This window comes from Mchenga conophoros, linkage group LG23, assembly GCF_057382185.1.
Source record: "Mchenga conophoros isolate Kocher_MC1m ecotype Shallow Benthic linkage group LG23, M_conophoros_male_GT1.1, whole genome shotgun sequence".
Taxonomy (NCBI): Eukaryota; Metazoa; Chordata; class Actinopteri; order Cichliformes; family Cichlidae; genus Mchenga; species Mchenga conophoros.
Genome location: NC_140547.1, coordinates 34,305,765 through 34,317,982, shown reverse-complemented (window position 1 = coordinate 34,317,982; position 12,218 = coordinate 34,305,765). Strand labels below are relative to the sequence as shown.

At 41.8% G+C, this 12,218-nt stretch overlaps 1 protein-coding gene across 1 annotated transcript in view; it reads left to right on the top strand.

Annotated features, from left to right (window-relative positions):
• Positions 1-753: 753 nt before the first annotated feature.
• LOC146547711 (uncharacterized) overlaps positions 754-12,218 on the top strand; it is a 20,361-nt gene continuing 8,896 nt past the window's right edge. Inside the window, exon 1 of the mRNA XM_085265176.1 lies at positions 754-875. The gene's annotated coding sequence lies outside the window, so the exon portion shown is untranslated. The remainder of the gene's footprint in view (positions 876-12,218) is intronic.

Sequence of the window (12,218 nt, the reverse complement as noted above, 5' to 3'; positions counted from 1 at the left end):
TAAATGCATGAACTAGTTTTTCAGCGTCACTCTGAGACAGGATATTTCTAACTTTAGAGATGTTGCACAAATGGAAGAACACAGTCTTACATATTTGTTTAATATGTGCATTGAAGGACATGTCCTGGTCAAAGATGAGTCCAAGGTTCCTCACAGCGTTACTGGAGGCCAAGGTAATGCCATCCAGAGTAAGAATCTGGTTAGATACCATATTTCTAGGCTTTTCAGGGCCGAGTACAATAACCTCAGTTTTATCTGAATTAAGAAGCAGAAAGTTAGCGGCCATCCAGGTCTTTATGTCTTTAAGACATTCCTGCAGTTTAACTAATTGGTGTGTGTTATCTGGCTTCATGGACAGATAGAGCTGGGTGTCATCTGCATAGCAGTGAAAATGTATGCTATGTCTTCTAATGATACTGCCTAAGGGAAGCATGTATAATGTAAACAGAACTGGTCCTAGCACTGAACCCTGTGGAACTCCATAATTAACCTCAGTGTGTGAAGAGGACTCCCCATTTACTAGGGGTGCAACGATATTCGTATCGATATTGAACCGTTCGATACAGTGCTTTCGGTTCGGTACGCATATGTATCGAACAATACAACATTTGTAATTTATTTTATCAACTTTCCTTCTGACGATGCTGTCTGTGTTGAGCGCTCAGTGAATCTGCGTTCGACTACTCCGCCTAGGCTGCACTGTCGAGCGCAGATCCACTGAGCGCTCAACACAGACAGCATCGTCAGAAGGAAGAGCGCAGGGCAAGCTAGTGAGAGAGAAGTTAAGCTCTCCTTGCAACATGGACCTCCCCCACCCTCATTCAGATCTGGCATTTGGAATTATTTTGGTTTTCATGTGACGTATGACCCTGAAGGTAAGCGAGTCATGGACTAAAGTAAAACAGTATGTTGGATGTGCCACGCAATGCTCAATTACATGGGTGGGAGCTAGTGTGTTAGCGCAGTTAGCTCGTTAACGTGTTGGCCGGCTAGCCCCATGCACGGGGCGATCGGCGGTAGCTCGTTAACGGAGATTTGCCATGTTGTGGCGTTAAGGTCATTTCAACGAGATTAACCTGAAAGCACTAGTGGGAACACAACGAATATGACTGCACATTTACGCCGACATCATCCTAGTGCAAAGACAAAAACAACAAGCATGCTACTAACTTTAGCCGAGTCATTTAGACAGCTGTTAGCACATGATTCTCCTTATGCTGCTGAGAATATAGCCCAGAAGAAGCGGATAGTATAGCTTTTATTTTGGAAAGAGACATTTCTCTGTAATAAACTCTCTTTTCCAAAGATGAGTGATTCCTCAATCAGATACAGGGCTCGCAATATCGCTAGCCCAACGTCCCGGGGCTAGCGATTTTTTCAGTCGGGCTACCAAAATCTATTTCTTCCCTGCCCGTCGGGCTATTGTAGGAAGGAAAAATATATGTCAATGCTTTTGCATTCTTTCAGAAATGTAGCTGGGTAATTATGTCATTGGCATCGGTGAGCCACTGTCAATATGTGACATATTGAAATCGCGTTTGAATTTGCGCTTGTTTTTTTGCTTTCACTTTGCAATCCTGCGAACTGTGTATAGAGAGCGACAGCACTGATCTGTGAGTGATGATAATTTGTGCACCAATTCCTCTGACATCGTCTTATCAATCGTTAGCTTACTATGCAAACATGACAAGTGAAATCTCTCGCAGCTTAAACATGTGAGAGGTTGATCGCGCAGAGAATCGCTGAGCTTATGTGTGTGTGTGTGTGTAAAAGCAGCAGGATATATATTTTAGTTCTGCTGAGCCAAATAAGACAAGTCAGGGTGAAGAAGTGACAGCCAAAGAAAAGCTTACCACAAAACGGAAAAGTTATGACAAATCAGACTATAAGGCAAAAAGAAAGTGCAGCTTTATGGTTTCATGGACAAAATAATTTCTGTGGCTGCAATATGACGAGCTAAATAACCAGGGCTGCACATAAGTGGTCTGCAGGTGCGCATTCGCTGTCAAAATAAAAAACACGCACAAGGGTTAGGGTTAAATTTAAAACTGTACTTTTGAGTTAAAATATATATTTATAATTTTAATAAATGACAAATTAAAAAGGCATGAACATTTTTTTGTATCGAAAAAATATCGAACCGTGACACCAAAGTATCGAACCGAACCGAACCGTGAATTTTGTGTATCGTTGCACCCCTACCATTTACATGAACAAATTGGAGTCTATTAGATAGATATGATACAAACCACTGCAGTGCAGTACCTGTAATACCTACAGCATGTTCTAATCGCTCTAATAGGATATTATGGTCGACAGTATCGAATGCTGCACTGAGGTCTAGCAGGACAAGCACAGAGATGAGTCCACTGTCAGAGGCCATAAGAAGATCATTTGTAACCTTCACTAAAGCTGTTTCTGTGCTGTGATGAGCTCTGAAACCTGACTGAAACTCTTCAAATAAACCATTCCTCTGCAGATGATCTCTTAGCTGTTTGACAACTACTCTTTCAAGGATTTTTGATATGAAAGGAAGGTTGGAGATTGGCCTATAATTAGCTAAGACTGCTGGGTCTAGAGATGCTTTTTGAGTAAAAGTTTAACTACAGCCAGCTTGAAGGCCTGTGGTACATAGCCGATCATTAGAGATAGGTTGATCATATTTAAGATCGAAGAATTAATTAATAGCAGGACTTCTTTGAGCAGTTCAAAATGTAGATGTCAGTGTTTTTAAATAAATGATGTTATAAGTGACCAAGAGGTATACCATCATGCATCCATGTCTCAGGTTCAGGCCAGGGAGGGTAAAGTCTATTATCCAATCCTAAGAAGGACCCCAAACCCACAAAAGAAGTTAATTCTGGTGAGGTTCCCATTCCAGCGGCTCCTGCTGCTACTGCTTTAAACAGTGCTGGAACTGCAGAAGAACCAGCGAGTCCAGGAAAAGACTTTGATGTGGTCACACCAGCCTGTGTAAAAGACATCAGGGTCACCACAGTACAAAACACTGCTGTGGCTCTATATTCACCATCTCTTTTTGGCCCTTCTGTTGGACCATTTATCAATATTACAGAGTTTTCCAAAGACCGTCAAACCAAGAGAAAACAAAAAATGACTTCTAAAAATGTCTCAAAACTTATCAGGCTCACAGATACTAATGTATTATATTTAAGAAATAGCTAAATACATTCTAAATAAAAATATCAGTTAAATTTTGATCACAGCAAATACGAGAATATTTAACCTCAAGTACAGACAGCACATTCAGATTGAGCTGTTGTACTAAGTAAAATTACAGAAAAGCAAAACCTAAAGTAACAGTAGTAGTTGTGCAGGGAAGCATCCCGTTCTTTAGGATGACTTCTCATCTTATAGGATTTTAAATCCCTGTTAAACAATCATGGGAGACGGCTTGCTCCTCCATGAGCTCGAATCTGGAGGTTTCTTCCTATTAAAAGCCAATTCTTCCTTCCCATTGTCACCAAGTGCTTGCTCGTGGAGGGCTTTCTAATTGTTGGGGTTTTTCTAACATTGTGGGGTCTTTACCCTATAAAGCACCTTGAGATGATTGTTTCTCTGAATTGGAATTGTAAATGCAAACTGGGATTTGAAATGTCCCAGAGCAATCTGTAGTTTCAGGGTTTCAGGGTTACTAATTGCTGCATTTTGCCTGGACCTAACAAGTGTGCTTACAAACATATTCCGACAAATGTTTGTTTCTGCAAGCCGGACTCAGTTGAAGCTGTGGTGAGGTGGTGTTCTGTTGGATTAAGATCAGGTGATTGTAGTGTCCATTTGAGTGGCGTTGTTGTTGTCATGCTCAAGAACCCAGTTTGAGATGATGCGATGGCACCACAGTGATGACAACTCGTTATTTCAACAAACTGTAAAACCAAAGATGGATGGAGCTCCCGGGTCTGAAAAGTGAAGTTAATCTCTTCCTGGAAGGCCAGCAGGGGGCGACTGTTCTGCTTCACTTGACTCTTTGGCTCTGTAAACACTTTCCTGATCAGTTCATGGCCTCAGTTGCTCCTTTCGAGTCTGTTTGTAGGTAGCCTGGCTCCTATTAGTTTCAGAAAAGGCTGATAACGCTCTACCTCACCAACCTCCTGGATCTGTTTTTATCTTCAGTTTTGTAGGCAGTGCTGAAACACCAGTCTAAGTCTACATTGGAGAGACCAAACAGCCACTTCACAAGCGCATGGCACAACACAGAAGAGCCACCTCTACAGGACAAGACTCAGCAGTCCATCTGCATCTTAAGGATAAAGGACACTCTTTCGAGGATGCCAATGTTCACATTTTGGACAGAGAGGACAGATGGTTTGAAAAAGGAGTGAAAGAAGCCATCTATGTCCACTGTGAGCGACCATCTTTGAACAGAGGCGGTGGTTTACGACACCAACTCTCTGCCATCTATAATCCAGTTTTGAGATCCCTTCCCAGACGCCTTAACGCCCACTCACATCCTGGGCCATCTGACCTCAGGAATTCGCATGATAAGGTGGGGCCAGGTTTCACAATGAACACACCCGAAACTCTGGCTGATTGGGACCCACACCCAGTTTCACACCTTGGCTCAGGCGATTAGAGGATCATCAGGGGGTCCTTTTGTCCCTCTATGGGGGGTTTCTCCCACTAGGTTATACCTGGGACTCTCCACCATTTGACCTTAGAACTGAAGAAGCTTCTCGGATGAGAGGTGAAACGTCTTCAAGTAACTTAAAGAAGTCCAGACGCTTTTCTTTGCAAGCTCCTTTGACCAGTCTAAGTCCACCTTTTTTCCTTTTACCCATCAAAGTGTTTGAAAGAACACCAAACAGCCCTAAAACCTCGTCTGATGTTATTAAATCAACACGAAGCACTCGGGATGGCCTTGACTCACTGTTGAATTACAAAAAATAAATAGTAATGCAGTTTTTTTAAAGCGTTCAAGCCTTTAATTTTGGCCTCTAAAGCACACATAGCATGGAAAATGAAAAGAACTGCCAAATCATGCAGATGGTTTAATCCCAGCCTCATAACATTGGATTTATTCCCCATTGAATTTAAGCCTTCACTGCATTTGAAGATAAAACAGTCATTTGTCAAATGCCGCCAAAGAAAATTCTCGTCAAAACGGGAGCACATAATGACCGTGTCCTGCTGTCTGTCTGCTTATATGTGGCAGAGTGATTAATTGATTGTTATAGGCTAACAAACAAACAACACTGATTACATTAACTGACCACAGTTTTGTCTTTTAGTACAGGCTCTAACAGAGTGCTGAAGTGATTAGTAGTTGGGCTGCTCAGCTGCTGAATTAGTAATGTTAATGGGAGTAATGAGACACGGAAACGCACTCAGCGTGCGTTTCCGTGTCTCGGTGCACGAGCAGAGTCGCTCTTTGTGTGTTAATTGTCGTCTTTCTTGCCGTTCCGCTTTTGCTTTTCTTGCACCGGGAACAAACAGAAAAGCCCGCATTTGACAGTGAAACCTGCCATTTTCGGTCCCTTCAAACAAACCTCCAGGGCTCGTTTTGAGGTTTAGCTCCGGCTGCCCTCACAACACAGCTTCAGCGGCTCATTTGTGGGTGGAACATAAATCCAGTTCTTGATAATTAACCAGCACCCTCGGAGCAGACGCAGCGTTTTCACCAAGTATTACCTTCTAATTTTAGCGTGGAAGACAATGGGGAAATTCAGCGGGAGGACGTCAGTGAAAATTCAACCATCTGGACATTCTCGCATACTGGTGGGAGGGTGATGATTTATTTTCAGCAACCTCTCGAGCTGAATAAGAGACGCCTACCGCTTGAAAATCCGCAGAGAGGAAGAGATATGAGAGCGGCTTTTGTGAGCAACAAATCCCTGAATTAAGAGCCATCTGAAAGGAAAACACCATCCAAGCTCTTAATTACAAGTCAAAGAAGAGGAACACACTGTATATAGCTGCCCACGGGCAAAGGTCCCACACATACCTTTTTTAAAATCACTTTGATTGTTTCGGCAGCTCAGAAAGCAGATTAAAAGTTAATGGATGATTAAGGTTTCCCTTTCATCTTATGCTCCTTCATGATCTACCGCTGAAGCGCATGTGGCTAAATAAAGATATCAGGGAGAAAACCATCAGTCATGACAGTCACTTCTTATATGACAGATGTAGAGGTGAACCGTCCCTCTTCACGTTATGAGGCACGCCCGATTCATCGCTGCTGCTTTATTGCTTCTGATCCTCTAGATGGCAATATTACCTTTGGCTTTGAATGCCAGCAGGGGCAGCTCAGCAGCACAAACATATCCAGCGTCGTTTTATTCGATTTTAGAGGAATTACATGTATTCGGGGGGAGAAAAAGCAAACAAGATGCAGTGTTGAATAACCTTGAGAAAAGGACACAGGTTTTCACGGCATAAATCCGAGGAGTATTTTTGCACACTTTCTGATCTTCAGTCCAAAGCAATCACACACACACGCACACAAACACACACATGTGTGAGCTCGTACTGCTACAAACTTTGGACTCGATCCATCTCATTAACAGATTCAGATAACCGTCGGACGGCGGGGGCTCGGAGACATTCCCGGAAATGCCAAGGCACTTGGTAATTTGAGCGGCGGAGTTGATCAAAAAGGCCTTCGCGCAGCAGCATGTGGTGCACTTATACCCATATGAGTATTAATGCAAATGATGCCCGGGAAATTGTGCAGGAAAGTGGCATGATTATAAGCCATTGAAAGTCCATTGTCATTTCTGTCTGAGAGGTCTCTCTTGAAAAATCAGGAGCTGATGGAAACCCCTCTAAGTACCTGAGATAGAGCCGGAGGGGGAAAATGAGTGGGCCCGGGCTGCCATTATACCATGGTAGCGCAATTATATCCGGTGATTGGCAGGAGCATAAATTAGCCCCTGTCTTCATAGTGTGGTTTTCTTTGTGTTCCCAACCCTTGCTAAGGTATTTTTTCTTTCACAAAAATATCTGTAGTGCTCTCTTCAGCCAGCTGTTCTCAGTGAAAAACAAGACATTATTTTAGAGTTTTCCTTTGTAATTATTCCCCTTACTACCCTAGTTTATCTCTCAGCCGGATGCAAATGCATCCTCTCGTGGCCTGAACACCAGAGATTTGTGTTTGTGGCGGGAACCGCACAGCACCAGCTGTCCTTTAAAAAGGGAGGCTAAAAGAAGAAAAAAACAGTTGATGTGAAATGTCTTCCTCCCTACTCGTCCCCAATCATCAATAATTCACCCGCTTCGACATTTGAACTAATTATGGTGCACCAATGGCCTATTTGAGCAGGGTCCTGTCAGATGAAAGCTTCTAGGTCCTTCCTGTCAGCAGCGGACGTAGCAGAATGAGGCGACAGCAGTGGAGGCTGAAGCCATTAAAATGAATGGAGAGCTCCTCTAACAATCATACAGCCCTGACACACACACATACACACAGTTACAAGTGTACCCCACACACACACACACACACACACACACACACACACACACACACACACACACACACACACAAATAAAAAAGGGGAAAACTGAATTGCTACCTCATGCAAACACACAATCACACAGACATGCATAAACATTACGTGCTACAGCAGCTCACACACACACGAACACACAGAGTGACGTTCCCGCCACCTGTGTGGGTTGTTTGGCCTCCTCATCCAGACCTCTCTGGTTTTAATTAGCCTGCTGCTGAAGTGTTTTCCTTTTTATATTCTCTGAAGGGCGATGATAACGGCTACAGCCGAGATGGAGGCTCTCCGCTGGTTTGTTTCATTAGGGAGAGCATAATGACCCTGCAATCACAACACCAAGAAAATACCTACCCTAATAAATATTTTCCTCCTAATGGTTCAGTTTATACTCTGTTGTGACTTTGTCATCAGCGCCACAGCAGTGGAAGGAATTAATAATGCTAATGATAATAATCACATGCAATTCCTTGTTTTGTCTTTCATTTGAGTCAAATTGAATTAATCCAATGCTAAAAATGTAACAAGAGTATTAATGCCAAATATCACTGAGGTCTTTGAGTGGAGTGTTACGATGTAAGTTAAAAGGAAAGTTTTAAGTGTATTTTTCCTGAGAAGATCAATTCCACAATTGCAAATCTAGGCTTACTAAATATTTTGATTAGCTTAGGTTAGCTTAGTTTAGCACAGCGTAGCTTGGAAGCAGGGAAAACAGGATGTCCCCGCAAAAAATCACTTATTTGCTTCCCTGAAGTGCAATAATTGACACAGTGTAACTTATTCACGTTATGTAAGACACCATTCACTAGATATTTTCCCCCTTTAGCTTTTACACTAGCCGAAATTATCACTTGACTTATTTTAGCTTAATATTTAGCGCACATGTGGAATCTTCTTTCTGCACAAGACGACGGATTTAAGTACTTCCAAAAATGTTTACTTTTCTTTTAAGAAGGAAACTCAAAAGGAGAACTATAAGGAAACTGAAAGAAGCATCAATGTTGACACCATCTACAGTAATAATGAAACACAAACATATTACAGATTTTTAAAAAAGAGAGAAAGAAGACATGCTACCATAACATAGACTGCATATAAAAGGTGGACCTGCCCGTCTGGGTGGAAGTGCCCTAAATGTGCATACTTTCTCATAACCAGCAGGGGGCAACTTTCTCAAAGTGTGTGATAAAAATGATACTTTTTTCACTTGATTTATAAAAACAACAACAACAACAACAACATTTTCCTAAAGTCTTTTTAGACTAAGTATGATTTTTTTTGTTTTCAAATTTTTATTCAGTTACATTCAGTTTTATTTATATAACACCAAAGCACAACAACATTCGCCTGAAAGCACTAAGGTTAGTAAAGACGCTACAATAATACAGAGAAAACCCCAACAGTCAACCCTTGTGAGCAAGTACTTGGTGACTGTGGGAAGGAAAAACTCCTTCTGGCAAAACAGTCTATGTGAGGGTTATATATATATATATATATATATATATATATATTAGTGCTGTCAAAATTATCGCGTTAATTGTTAAGATCAACGCGAAATGTTTAATGCATTAAAAAAATTTAACGCTGATTTTGTTTTTTTTTATTAATTTCCTGTAATCTAAGACCTTTAAATTCATGAGCACCTCTGGAGGAGGGGGCAACAGTGTGCTATGCTGGCGTTTGGCCTGACAGAAATGATTAGAAGAAGAAGAAGAAGTGACACCATGCTACTATCTAGCTAACACTAGCTAACACACGCAAGCATGGACGAGGGCGGACTTTTGGGTGGAAAGTTTCTCTTTAAGAAGTTGCCTGATGGCTTGTTGGACAAAACGAGAGTAAGATGCACAATTTGCAACGCTGAATTCAAGTACCACAGAAGCAGTTCATCACTGGCGTATCACCTGAGAGCAAAACACCCAACTGAATCCACCTCTACGGGACCTCGCCAGTCTACGCTTCAGGAGTATGGTGCTTGTGGACGAATAACAAAAAATGTGAGAGAAAAGGTAACCAATTCCTTGGTTGTTTGGATAGCTAAAAACTGCCGACCAGTTAGCATAGTAGAAGATGATGGACTGAGAGAAGTCATTCGTGCTGCATCAGGAGATGAGTGTTACAATCTGCCCTCGAGAGGAACCATTGTGTCGAGACTGCACACTTTGTATGGGGACCAGAGGGCTCAGCAGTCCAGCAAGCTTGTGCAAGTAAGGAATGTCGCTCTCACCGGAGACCACTGGACTTCGGTGAACAACGATAATTACTTAAAATATAAAGAATAAAAAAATGTAATTGGAGCCAGGCTATTAATAAAGTAATTGAGATTAATCGCAATTAATAACAGAAAATTGTGAGATTAGTTAGTTAATTTTTTTTAATCTATTGACAGCACTAATATATATACATATATATATATATATATATATATATATATATATATATATATATATATATATATATATATATACATATATATTTATTAGGGGTGCAACGATATTCGTATCGATATTGAACCGTTCGATACAGTGCTTTCGGTTCGGTACGCATATGTATCGAACAATACAACATTTGTAATTTATTTTATCAACTTTCCTTCTGACGATGCTGTCTGTGTTGAGCGCTCAGTGAATCTGTGTTCGACTACTCCGCCTAGGCTGCACTGTCGAGCGCAGATCCACTGAGCGCTCAACACAGACAGCATAGTCAGAAGGAAGAGCGCAGGGCAAGCTAGCGAGACAGAAGTTAAGCTCTACTTGCAACAGGCAAATTGAACCTCATTCAGATCTGGCGTTTGGAATTATTTTGGTTTTCATGTGACGTATGACCCTGAAGGTAAGCGAGTCATGGACTAAAGTAAAACAGTATGTTGGATGTGCCATGCAATGCTCAATTACATTGGTGTGAACTAGTGTGTTAGCGCAGTTAGCTCGTTAACGTGTTGGCCGTCTAGCCCCATGCACGGAGCGATCGGCGGTAGCTCGTTAACGGAGATTTGCCGTGTTGTGGCGTTAAGGTCATTTCAACGAGATTAACCTGAAAGTAGAGCTGGGCGATATATCGAGTTTTTAAAAAATATCGATATATTTTTATACGAGATATAAGATGTGACCATATCCTTTATATCGATATAGTCTATGTTACGTTATAATTATACTTGCGGAGCCGCAAGTTTGCCTTTCTTTCGTCCACTTTCGTCTTTACGCAACGTTACTCGGCCTCGCCTCTCCTTCACTGAACACAACTCCCCCTCCTCCCCCATCGCTTCACCTGCAGGAAGCGACAAGATGGACACGGCAAATCTCCGTTAACGAGTTACTGCGCATCGCCCCGTGCGTGGGGCTGGACGGCGTCAACGTGTTAGCTAGCTAACCACGCTAACGAGCTAACCACGCTAACGCCATGCAGCCCAGAGGTGCTGCACGGACTAAAATCCTTTCATTTTCTCAAAAGTTGACAGCGCGCCTTATGTATGAATTCTGGTTGTGCTTGATGGCCGCGAACCGATTTTATGTGGAACACGGCGCTCAGCAATCTGTCAAAAAATGTTTTAGTACGACTTTGGTAAGCTACGGAGCTGCAGCGCTTGATGGATTGTCGGAGCATTACGGCTGAGCCTCGCGGAGTGATACGTACTGTGCTTCAACGTAATATTACCCTACTGTGTATAAGGACCATAAATGGCACCTGTTAAGAGACGTGGTTGCGAAGCGGATTACAAACTCCAGGCTGTCAGTCACGCAGTACAAGTTGGGAACAGAGCAGCTGTGAAATCTGTCTTTGTTATAGTGCTCGTCTTTTACTTTACATTTTGACTGCACATTTGTGAGCTTTTTGTTATGCACAAAAACAACATTGTTTTCTTTTATTTATGGAGCATTATTATTTAATAAATGCTCATAATTTATTTTTGAGTAAATTTTATGTACATCTGCTCTATGTTAATAAAAGTGCCTGTGTGACATCTGGGACACAGCTTTGACTAAGAACTCTCTTTTTGTTCTTACTTTATGGCTTTAAAAAAAGATATATTGAGATATATATCTTATATCGCCATCCAGCTAAAAAATATCGAGATATGAATTTTGGGTCATATCGCCCAGCCCTACCTGAAAGCACTAGTGGGAACACAACGAATATGACTGCACATTTACGCCGACATCATCCTAGTGCAAAGACAAGTGGAAGCAGACAAAAAAAAGCAAGCATGCTACTAACTTTAGCCGAGTCATTTAGACAGCTGTTAGCACATGATTCTCCTTATGCTGCTGAGAATATAGCCCAGAAGAAGCGGATAGTATAGCTTTTATTTTGGAAAGAGCCATTTCTCTGTAATAAACTCTCTTTTCCAAAGATGAGTGATTCCTCAATCAGATACAGGGCTTGCAATATCGCTAGCCCGACGTCCTGGAGCTAGCGATTTTTTTCAGTCGGGCTACCAAAATCTTTCTCTTCCCTGCCCGTCGGGCTATTGTAGGAAAAATATATGTCAATGCTTTTGCATTCTTTCAGAAATGTAGCTGGGTAATTATGTCATTGGCATCGGTGAGCCACTGTCAATATGTGACATATTGAAGTCGCGTTTGAATTTGCGCTTGTTTTTTTGCTTTCACTTTGCAATCGTGCGAACTGTGTATAGAGAGCGACAGCACTGATCTGTGAGTGATGATAATTTGTGCACCAATTCCTCTGACATCGTCTTATTAATCGTTAGCTTACTATGCAAACATGACAAGTGAAATCTCCCGCAGCAAGCTTAAACAT